The 12,692-nt window shown below is 38.4% G+C and overlaps 1 pseudogene; it reads left to right on the top strand.

The window, feature by feature from the left end:
• LOC113273244 overlaps positions 1 to 12,692 on the top strand; it is a 37,740-nt pseudogene that overhangs the window by 12,527 nt on the left and 12,521 nt on the right.

Consider the following 12,692-nt stretch of genomic DNA (forward strand, 5'->3'; position numbering starts at 1 on the left):
TTTCATCATTTCCATCATCATCTTCATGTTCTTCCTCATCTCTTGCACGTCTTCTGCAAGCTTTTCCATTGATAGGGTATATTCTTCTTCATCTGAGTTTGTCATCACTCTTTTCTTCTTGCCAATGTCGAGATCAATTGGTACTACTACTTCTCCTTTAGACCTCAACCCCTGCATTCATACTAGAATCGAAACACAGGCCGTTGATACCAAAACTTGATCAACTTTCTGACCTTCTTGTTTTCGGAATTTAAACAAACAATTTTCAAGCAAACAAAACGCAGAAATAACAGAAAATTTTCTTTATATTAATTGAATTGCAGAAACCCAATGTTCTGGGAAAAAAACTGCACTAATCTTACTTGAGTTATCTTCACTCGTAAGAATACATACACATACATTTATGATATATGTCTATCTTTTTATGTTCCCTTTTTCTTCTCCCATTTTCTTCCCAACTGCCAGGAATAAGTTAAGGACAAGAAGGGTAGTAACTGCATTGCAGTTAACTATCTAAATTATGACTGAAATGGGTGTTATATGGGAACCCAAGTCAGGCAGATCAGTCTTTGATTGAAAACTGAGCCGTTATCCAAGGTGTGTGTGGTAACAGTTAGCCTCTCATCTCAGGATTTGGAAGTTGCGACCTAGGCTATGGAGAAAGCCGGTTTTGCAAAAATATTACACTGATCATGCGTGTCTGTGTGTCAGGGCACCGCTTCACCGAATGAAGCGTCTAGTGTTCTACATATATGTTATTGAATATGCTGATTGATATATTTAGTATGAACCTGCAACATATAGAAACAAAGGAAAAAATTGATCTCAATGCACGATGTGTTATGCAGGAATTTGGTCGCAAACAATTTTCCAGACGATATCTTAAGAAACAGGCGAGCTAAGCAAATGAAGCTGCAGCAGATTACGAGTTAGATATTATTTTTATGTACTCGTATTTATTTATCTTATTTTTTTTTAAGTTATGTGGCATCTCTTGTTTGTTCAGTGTTCCAGCTTCAGGATTGAATTGCCTTCAACGCAATTTTTCATGCAATAGAGATCCTCCTCGCTGTAAGTCACCTTCGATTTTCTTGCCAAGTTCTTCAACCTTGGATGTTAGTTAGATGCATTTATCCACTCTTGAATTGATTTGTTCTGCTTTTCTCGACCAAGTGAGATTGTATTTAAACTTGAGTGCTAATCAGGATGCGAACGGTTGAACTGTGACCGTATATTCTCTGTGAGAAAAATACCATATACAAGATATGATTCGAAACTAAATGAGCCATGGATATTTAGTAATGCGATTCCGCATTCCCCTGTCAAGTGCAATATGGAAGTATAATTATAAGCTGTAGGTTGCATAGGTAGATCATTACCAACATGCGGTGCTCATTCATGAGAACTCGAAGGGGAGCGCACCAGCCAAGCAATTTGATATCATTAATACACAACTGCTAAAATAAAATGGCATTACAAATCTATTTGAGAGTTTCTTATTAACATTATTCTAACAGCATGTACCATTTGAATATGATAAAGTATCCAAGAGAGAAACAACTAGTATCATTATCATCATCTCACAGTACATTCATGACTTATATTTTAAGGACAAACCTACAGATGAGATTAGACGTTCACATTTCTTTTTGCCAAAGTTTAGCAAGTGTTATTTATCAGTATGAAAGATATAGCTTTCATATCTCCAGGCTATAAGCAGGACTTTGTAGTTGTAGGATCTTGCCACCTACTCCTAGTCGGTCTGAACCATTATAAATTGTTTCCAAGTACTTCGACATTTGAACACTGCAATGTTAAACATTAGAATTCCAATTATAATCGTTATTTTATACTTTTTTCGTCGGCAGACTCCTCTTTCGCGATTAAGTGTGGTGGCTCAAATATGAGATCTTCAGATGGTATAGATTTTGAGGCAGACAACTCAACTCTTGGTCCAGCATCGTTACATCTTACTAATACTAGGAGATGGGACGTTAGCAATGTCGGTCTGTTTGGTGAAAGAGAAGGAGCTCAGTATAACTTGAATACTCTTTCTCAGATTACGGGTACTTTAGACTCGGAGCTGTTTCAGACATCCAGGATATCAGGATCACTAAGATACTACGGCCTTGGTCTTGAGAACGGACCGTACAAAGTCAACCTACGATTTCCGGAGACAGATTATAAAGATCCCAGCACACTCACATGGGAGAGTCTTGGAAGACGTGTTTTCCATATTTATCTTCAAGGAGAATTGTTGTTATCTAGTCAAATTTATGTTTGCAATTTATTTTAGTATCATCTTACTAGTTACTACATCTGATTGAAGTTTGTTTGCACTTGATCATAGTGTTTCCTTCAAGCTCAAATAAAGCAAGAGTTGTCGAAACTTACAAAGCGTGTGTACTAGAAAATTCATAGAGCATGATTTGTCGAAGTATTATATAAGTCATGCACACTAGGAGAAGTCCATGCCCAACAATAACTGTGAATATGATTAATCAATGATAATAGATACTTCTGGTGACGGTTTGGTTAAGCTTCCTATTATTTTCTGTACTCAGTGTAGCAATAATGCCCATTGTTGTTGTCTATTTGTTATTGTTTCAGGGGAATAGGCGTGTGGAGGATTTTGATATAAGAAAGGAGGCAGGTGGGGCCTCTAATAGAATTACAAGGTTCAGGTATCTCAGAACTACCTTGAGATTCATCTTTTTTGGGCTGGGAAAGGGACTTGCTGCATACCTAAGCAAGGTTCTTACGGACCATCCATTTCTGCAATTAATGTTACACCAGGTAAACTAACAACATTATTGAATTATATCAGTTAAATAATCAGCCATATCCATACGTATTTACATGGGTACTAATACTCCTAATACTTCAAGATACAACTCAGTTAAAATTTTTTGACTAAATATTAGAAAATTTAGATATTTTACTAGATTCTATGAGAAGTTTTAACTGTAGTGACAAAATATTAGTTCTGAATCTGTCCACTGATCTTGCTCTAGACTTTCTTCCTTCTTATCCAGACTTTTTCTCTCTTCAGTGAGGTTAATCATACAGATTATATTTTAATCATGCAAACACATGTATGTATTTTATTAAGTTTCCATCTTATATATAATATATTTATGTTAAACTACTAATCAATATTGAGTATGCCGTATCGATGTATTTTAGTTTTTCAAGTTGGTGTATCATAATAGCGTATTGGTATCTTGTATCCGATACCGTATCCGTATCGTTGCAACACAGCTAATTCTTGATTTCCTGGTCAGATTTTCAACCAACTGTCAGTAACCTTCCTCCAGCTGCTCCCAAAAAGAGCAAGACTGGTTTAATTGTCGGCATTGTAGTTTCTGTTGCGGTGTTGAGCTGTATTGCCATATTTGCGGCGTTTTATTGTAGAAGTAAAAAGTCAGATATCGATGAAGAAGAAGGTAAATAATACTTATCTGGAGTAAGGTTTGAAGTTCAATTATGTATGTGTTGCGCTAAAGCCCGCGGAGGCGTTTAGGTTTGCACTACTACGAGGTATCTCAATATCGCCAAGAACACAACCACACACAAGAAGAACAAGTATTTAACGAGGTTGAATCCTCGGGAAGGAATAGCAATTTTATATATCACCATATAGGTTGGAATATACAAAGCTCAAGCAGAGAAGAAGAGAACTCTTTCTAGTTCTGGTGTGTTTTCTCTAGTTCTCCCTACGGCTATTTATACACATCAATAGGAGTGGACACATTCCTTAACAAGGATTACTTTCCTACAAGTATATGGTTTCCTAACTTATCTCTAAGAGACAAACCTCTTAAGCTTCTATACTTAGGACACACGTACTTGGTTTCCTTAACCAACTAGATTTCCTAATCTAGTCCTTGACCGACCTACCAACAATTCTCCACCTCGGATCATGCATTCATGCATGATACGATCAATAGATAAAATCACCTCCATCTTCCAACGTCGATTGAACCATCACTGGCTGCCTACGTATCCTTAATAGGAATCAAACCCCACCGTAGTTCTCTTAAATGGCCTTGCTAGAAAACCTCCACCAGGTTCCTAAGAACCTCTACCCCAAAAGGGTCTTTCACCAAACCGGAAGGATGTGGATCAATTTCGAACAATGTCGAAACTTGATCCCAGATACTACTTTAGTCAACATATCAGCTGGATTGTCTTTGGTATCGATCTTCACAAGTGCAGTGTCTTCTTCTTCAAGAATTTCTCTCACAAAGTGAAATCGTACGTCTATATGTTTGGTTCTAGCATGATGCACTTGATTCTTAGCCAAATAAAATTGCACTTAGACTATCACAATGCACATGCAGTTGGTCTAGTACAACTCCTAAGTCATCTAGTAAACCTTGTAACCATATAGCCTCCTTAAATGCCTCAGTCACTTCCATATACTCCGAATCCGTAGTTTAAAGCGCCACAGTAGACTGCAAGATTGATCTCCAACTTAATGGTACCACTGCTACAGTAGATACATACCCTGTAGTTGAACGTCTCTTGTCCAAATCACCAGCATAGTCAGAATCCACATACCCAACACACAAATGATTGTTACTTCTATCCTTCACAAACTCCAAGCCAACATCAACTGTACCATAAAGATACCTCAAAATCCATTTAACAGCATGCCAATGTCCCTTACCAGGAAAATGCATATAACGGCTGACCATACTAACTGCATGTGAAATGTCCGGCCTTGTACATACCATCGTATACATCAAGCTACCAACAACCTCAGCATATGGGACTTGGGCCATATACTTTCGCTTTTCTTCAGTAATGGGAGACATACAAGCATTCAACTTAAAATGAGCAGCAAGGGGAGTACTTACAGATTTAGTTCCTTCGTAGACACCAAACTTCTGTAACACTTTCTTCAAATATGCCTTCTGAGACAAACAAACCTTACCCTTCTCTCTGTCACGTTGAATCTCCATACCAAGAATCTTCTTAGCCTCTCCCATATCTTTCATATCAAACTCAGATGACAACTTGCACTTCAAATTATCAATCTCTTTCTTGTTATTCGATGCAATCAGCATATCATCGACACACAAGAGCAAATATATGAAATATCCATTACGTAGCTTCTTGAAGTATACACAATGGTCATAGTGACTTCTTGTGTATGTCTGGCCAATCATAAAATGATCAAATCGCTTGTACCACTGTCTTGGAGACTGCTTCAGCCCATACAACGATTTTTTCAGCTTGCATACATAATCTTCTTTTCCAGCAACCTTGAACCCACTCGGCTGAGTCATATAGATATCCTCTTCTAGATCACCATGTAAGAACGCCGTCTTAACATCTAGCTGAACTAGGTCTAAATCATATTGTGCTACCAAGGCCAACAAAATACGGATTGATGAGTGTTTTACCACCGGAGAGAACACCTCATTGTAGTCAATCCCTTCTCGTTGGGCATAACCTTTTGCAACTAACCTTGCCTTGTAGCGTACTTGATTCACCGAAGATCCTTCTTTCTTAGCATATACCCACTTGCACCCTATGTTCTTCTTACCGTTCGGAAGCTTCATAAGAATCCATGTTCCATTCTTGTAAAGAGACTCCATCTCATCCTGCATTGCACCTTCCCACTCTTTACACTCTACACTGCATACAACTTCTAAATAGGAAGTAGGAGTACCATGTTCAACAACTGGTAATGCATAAGCAATGTAACCATTCATCCAACCAGGCTTCCTGGTTGATCTTCTCGGTTTGCTGGTTGATATGGTCTCCGTGACCGTAGCTTCTGTATCTTCTACTGACTCTTGTTCCTCTTCCTCAACATTGTCACTATCATTTGGAACTTCAGTAGTTACCTCTCTTGTAAATCCAATGTCTTCAGAAGTATTCTGAACATATACATACTTAACTGGAATTGGTGGAGTTGCATCAATCTCCACCTGCTGCAAAGGCTCACTAGTATTGGTGCTTCTGTCCCCCGCCTGCCGAGAACCCCAAGACTTTACCATAGACATCTCATCAAATGTGACATCTCTACTCATGACTATCTTCTTCTCAATTGGATTCCAAATCTTAAACCCTTTTACTCCACTCTTCATTCCCACAAAGATTCCTTTTACAGCACGGTTATCAAGCTTGTTTTCACTAACATGATACCACGCAGGACAACCAAAAATATGAATTGAGTCATAATCATAAGTTGGTTTACCAAACCACCTCTCCATAGGAGTTTTACCTTCTAATGCAGCTGATGGCAACCTATTAATGAGGAAGCACGCATATGTAACTGCCTCAGCCCAAAACGCCTTACCTAATCCAACATTAGATAACATACATCGTACCTTCTCCAGCAAAGTACGATTCATGCTTTCATCTACCCCATTCTGTTGCGGTGTCTTCCTAACTGTGAAGTTCCTCTTTATCCCCTCATCCTGACATACTTGCAAGAACGGATCACTCTTGTACTCTCCACCATTGTCCGAACATAGTACTTTGATCTTTCTGCCAGTTTGAGTTTATGTTGCCTTTTTCCACCTCACAAATATTTCTAGGACTTCATCCTTATGTCTCATGGTGTACACCTATATGCGCCTAGAATAATCATCAATGAACGATACAAACCAATGTTTCCCTCCCAATGATGCATTCTTGGAAGGACCCCAAATATATGAGTGAACATAGTCAAGAAATCCACTAGTATTGTGGATAGCTGTGCCAAAGCTTGTTCTTGTTTTCTTGCCCTTAACACAATGTTCACAAAATGCTAACTTGCAGGCAATAACACCTTTCAACAAGTCTTGTTGAATCAACCTATGCAATGACTTCTCACCTGGATGTGCAAGTCTCATGTGCCATAGCTTCCTCTTCTAGGTAGCTGCTCTCTCGATATGTTCAGAAATAGACACGTCCCCTGTTGTTGTACTCCCAATCAAGTAATACAAGTTATGATGACGTGTGCCCTTCATGATTACCATAGATCCAGATATTACCTTTAGAACACCATTTTCAGCGACTATCTTATAGCCCTTAGCTTCTAAAGTTCCGAGTGAAATCAGATTCTTCTTTATGGCAGGTACAAATCTTACCTCCTTCAGCTCTCTAACCATACCATCATGCATCTTGATACGAACACTACCAATCCCATTCACCCTGCAGGTGTGATTGTTTCCCATACGTACTTCTCCATCAAGCTCTTCAAAACTTGAGAACCAGTCCCGATATGGACATATATGATATGTTGCTCCAGTATCTAATACCCATGTACCATCTGTAATAGCACAAGCTGATGGTGTCACAGTTAGCGAGAAATCAGAAGCATCATCTGATTCTTCATTACCTTTAGCAATGTTCACCTCGGTATTACCATTATCTCCTTCTCTTACCTTACGCTTGGTACAATCCTTAGCCCAATGACCAAAGTCATGGCACCAAGCACACTCATCTTTTCTCAGTCGCGTTCTACTCTTAGAACGTCATATACCTTTACCATAACCACCAGTCTTCCTTCTCCTGTCTGTTGAACGACCTCTTGCAAGAAGCACATCATTATTAGCTTTACTTGCAAGGTCTTCACGGTCCATCTTCCTGAACTCCTCACTATGAAATGATGTAGTGACCTCAGCGTATGTTATCTTATCATTGCCGTGCATTAATGCTTTAATCACGGGTTCATACTTTTCAGGAAGAGAGTTTATCAGACACAAAGCTTAGTCCTCGTCGTTGATTATCTCATCGTAGTTAACCAACTCAGCAAGAAGTTTATTATATGAATCTAGGTGCTCGGTTAGGGTTGCACCTCTCTTCATGTTATAGCGATACAAATTCCTTTTAAGATGTATCCTATTGGCCACGTTCTTCACAAGGTATTCCTTCTCTAGCTTTTACCAGAGATCCTTAGCTGAAGTCTCGTGCTGATAATTAACTCTTACCGTAGTTGCTAAACACCCTCGTATCGAAGCAAGACATAATTTATTCATCTTGTTCCACTGCTTTTCAGACATCTCCACTGGCTGACCTTCTAGAGCTTCTTCTAGGTCAAGATGAAGAGCATCCATTAGGTTCGTTCTCCATAAACCAAAGTTATTGGTTCCTGTAAACTTTTCTACCTTGAGTTTTGATCTATGTGAATGAAGTTTTTCTTCTTTTGTTTCTTTATCTTTATTTGTGGACTCCGAATGTTCTCCTAAAGGATTTTTCGGATCTTCGTTCCCGTCAACCATTGTTCACAAACAACCAAATATAGATAAAAAAAAACAGAACCTTTGCGATTTGTATTACCTCAAGCAATCTTCAGGAAAAAAAAATACCTTCACTTCTACTGCAATTCGAGTACCCGTATCCAAGAGCATATCCTTGCTCTGATACCAATTGTTGCGCTGAAGCCTGCGGAAGCCTTTAGGTTTGCACTAGTACGAGGTAGCTCAATATCGCCAAGAACACAATCACACACACAAGAAGAACAAGTATTTAAAGAGGTTGAATCCTCGGGAAGGAATAGCAATTTTATATATCACCGTATAGGTTGGAATATACAAAGCTCAAACAGAGAAGAAGAGAACTCGTTCTAATTCTGGTGTGTTTTCTCTAGTTCTCTCTATGGCTATTTATACACATCAATAGGAGTTGACACATTCCTTAACAAGGATTACTTTCCTACAAGTATATGATTTCCTAACTTATCTCTAAAAGACAAACCTCTTAAACTTCTATACTTAGGACACAAGTACTTGATTTCCTTAACCAACTAGATTTCCTAATCTAGTCCTTGACCGACCTACCAACAGTATGTATATATGCTACTAAACCTTTGTTCAATATAATCATTTTCTTGCGTCATCTTAAATTCAGTTCCGTAACAAATGCTTAATAATTACTAAGAAGATGCAAGCTAAGAGGGTAGAAATTAGTACATGGAATCCCACTTTTTATAAGTTGAGAGCCAGTACTTACAAATGTTAAATTGCTTTGCAGAGCTTCTAGGGATAGAGATCAGGCCAAATACGTTTACTTATGCAGAACTGAAAAATGCCACAGAAGACTTCAATTCTGCAAACAAGCTTGGAGAGGGAGGATTTGGATCTGTTTACAAGGTAATCAACTAATTAAGGTTAAGCTTTTCACTTAGCTTAATTAATTTAAAGGAAAGGCCAAAATTTTGATAGAATGAGTCCCTCAAAGAGCACATGCACATTGTACTTTTTTTCATCTCCATCATTTCTAGAAGTCCCATACTTGGCTAGGTTACGATACCGAGTGTTAGCTGAAGTTTCCAGAAATGGTTCACAATAAATGGACGGTTCAAATTCATAAAGAGAGGTTTGGAATAAATGATCTAATACTAACGTATGAAAATAGGAATCACAAAGACCCATTGAGATTTATTGAAGGACATCAAGTGAATTTGAGCTTCTTGATAAAACAAAGTGCTTGCACTATTTTGTATTGTCAAATTGAATGGAGCAGTAAATGATGTACTGGATACTTACAAGACTGTTGAAAACAACAAAGAATAGGGTAGTATCTCTGTGAGCAACAATTCCTATTTTTGATGAAATTCTTATCAACAATGTCCAGTTATTTATTAGATTGTGGTACCTGCAGGGCACACTTTCTGATGGAAGAGCAGTTGTTGTTAAGCAACTTTCTGTAGCTTCTCATCAAGGAAAAAGCCAGTTTGTGGCAGAGATTTCTACCATATCTTCTGTACATCACCGCCACCTTGTGAAATTGTATGGGTGATGCATTGAGGGGGCAAATCGTCTCCTGGTTTATGAGTATCTCGAACACAGAATCCTAGATCAAGCACGCTTTGGTATGGCATAAAGTTATTCTTACATTCATATATGTGGATACTGTGGTCTTGATCATGATTGCTAATAACCATCACCTCGCAGGAAAGAGTGGATTACACCTCAGTTGGCCAACCCGCTATGAAATTTGTTTGGGAGCAGCAAGAGCCCTAGCTTATCTTCATGAAGAGTCGAGACCAAGAATTGTACATAGAGATGTCAAAGCCAGTAATATTCTTCTCGACACTGATCTAAACCCCAAAATTTCAGATTTTGGTTTGGCGAAGTTATATGACGATAAAAAAAAAAAACCATATTAGTACCCGAGTGGCAGGAACAATGTAAGCTTTCTCACATATAATTTCACTATACCATTCTGTGATATTTATTTGAACAATACTGAAGTAACCATCTTTCTGTCTCTTGAAGAGGATATCTTCCCCCAGAATATGCCATGCGTGGACATCTTACAGAGAAAGCTGGTGTATTTGGATTTGGGGTTGTTGCGCTGGAGATTCTTAGTGGTCGACCGAATTGTGACACAGACTTGGACCAAGATAAAATATATCTTCTGGAATGGGTAAGATCACAAGTTAAAAATTATATATTATATATTTTCAAGGGTATCTATGGGATCACTTTTGTTGCCACCTCAAAATCTATTAAATAGTCCCAATCAAAAGTTGGTTGGAAGCATCAGGAACATGCTTTTGGTTGAAGAAATTCACTGAACTGAGGAGGATCTATATTCATGGTGAAGAAAATCATTATTGCTAGACAAATTTCTTTTTAAAAAAAGCTCCCCGAATAATCTTGATGTGAAATTGTGAACCCTCCTATAAGGTGGTGAAAATAAGTGTTATGTTTGCATGAGTGAAGTACATGGATGATGCATCTAGATCCAATATTTATTTTTGGAAGCAACTTTAGTTCAAGAGCTAATTCATTGTTATGTGTGATGTTAAAAACTTTTTAGGCTTGGATTCTACGTGAAAAGAATCGTGCATTGGAACTGGTGGACCCATCATTAGCTGATTTTGACAAAGGAGAAGCTATGCGTATGATTGGAGTAGCCTTTTTGTGCACTCAAGCATCACCAGGGTTACGGCCAGCAATGTCTCGTGTGGTGGGTATGCTTTCAGGTGACATTGAAGTAAGCACCGTTACATCAAAACCTAGTTATATTACATGTTAGTTAACCGAAGACTAATCATTTTTTAAGTTAGCCGTGACTGTTTTGGAGAAGGATTTCCTAAAACGGTTAGAATTCTTGGTGGCCAAGTTTGTAACCTATATAAATAGGTAATTAGGTCTTGTATAATTGTGTGAATAAAATTGTTTTAGAGAGAAAAGAGAGTTCTTTCTTGTATAGCTTGTAGGGCAAAAAGCTAGGGTTTCGTTATGAGAGCATATTGGTGAGGAACAAGAAACAAGGTTATCGTTTCGGGTAATTGTTGCGGTGTAACCAAGGGTTTGCTGGGATTCACACGACGTTGTAATCGTTTTTATTCATAGTGGATTTGAGTTGGTGCGGCTCAAAGTGGACGTAGACAATATACACAAGTTGTATGTATTGGTCGAACCACTATAAATGTTGTGTCTTGTGAGTTGATTTATCTTTCTCGTATTATTATAGTTGCTTGTGCTTGGTTTACTTATTATTCATCATAATATCTCAAGATCCGTTATTCCGCGATTGTCAGTGATTCCATAAAAAAATCCTGACAAATGGTATCAGAGCTCGGGTTAGAGCTTTAGGGTTCATAGTACGATTGGAGTGGGAGTTATGGGTGATAATAACGAAAGTACGGTATCTAGGGTTAAAGTTTTTAATGGGAATAACTTTGCGTTTTGGAAGTATCAGATGGAAGACTACCTATATGAGAAAAACCTTGCTGATCCATTGGGTGGAGTTGCGAAAAAGGGAGCACGCAAAGACGATGAATAGGCAACTCTTGATCGCAAGTGTGTAGCCGTGATCCGTAGATGTCTAACAGAGGAAGTCTACAATAACGTACAAGAGGAAACTGGTATGAAGGATCTTATGGATAAACTTGAAAAGTTGTATCAAAAGTCATCAGCCTCGGGGAAGATTATGCTACGTGAATAATTATTTAATCTGAAGATGCAAGAAGGCGAAGCGATTTCAACACATCTTGGGAAGTTTAAATTAATTATTTCTCAGCTTTCAAAAATTAGTATTACTTTTGATAATGAAGCTCAAGCTTTAAGGTTGTTGTCGTCATTACCAAAGAGTTGCGAAACCGCAAGAACAATTATTAGTAATTATACAGGGAGCGAGAAGTTGAAGCTTCATGATGTGCAACAAAAGGTTAATTGCTGAAGAGGAAAGAAGAATAGAAAAAGGTTATGGTTCTAGTACTTCAAGCTCGGCCTTAAGTTTGCAGGAAGAAGATAGAGGCAGGAGTTCAAATCGGAACAACAACAACAAATCTAGATGGAAGTCTAGAGGAAAGTCTAGGGGAGATCTCAATCCCGGACTAGAGGTGTCGTTGAGTGTTGGGCGTGTAAGAAAATAGGACACTTCAAGCGCAATTATACGGAAAACAAAGGTGCTAATAATGGTGGAAACAAAGGTAATCAAGAAGAGGTCAACGTAGTTGCAGCTGCAGATCCGGTGAAGGTCCTTGTTGATAACAAGAAGGTGATTATGGAAGGTTTTCTACTACTCTCTGAGGACAAGCAAGATGAGTCTTGGATTATAGACTCGGGAGCTTCTTTCCATGCAACGGGTGATAAGAGTATTATGATCTTTTATAAAGAAGGATATTATGGCCAAGTATTCTTAGGTGACGGTGAAGCATGCGACATCATTGGTTTGGGTGATGTGATCTTGAAAGTCTACGGTTCGACATGGAAATTGAAGGATGTACGACACGT

This window comes from Papaver somniferum, chromosome 4, assembly GCF_003573695.1.
Source record: "Papaver somniferum cultivar HN1 chromosome 4, ASM357369v1, whole genome shotgun sequence".
NCBI classification, from domain to species: Eukaryota; Viridiplantae; Streptophyta; class Magnoliopsida; order Ranunculales; family Papaveraceae; genus Papaver; species Papaver somniferum.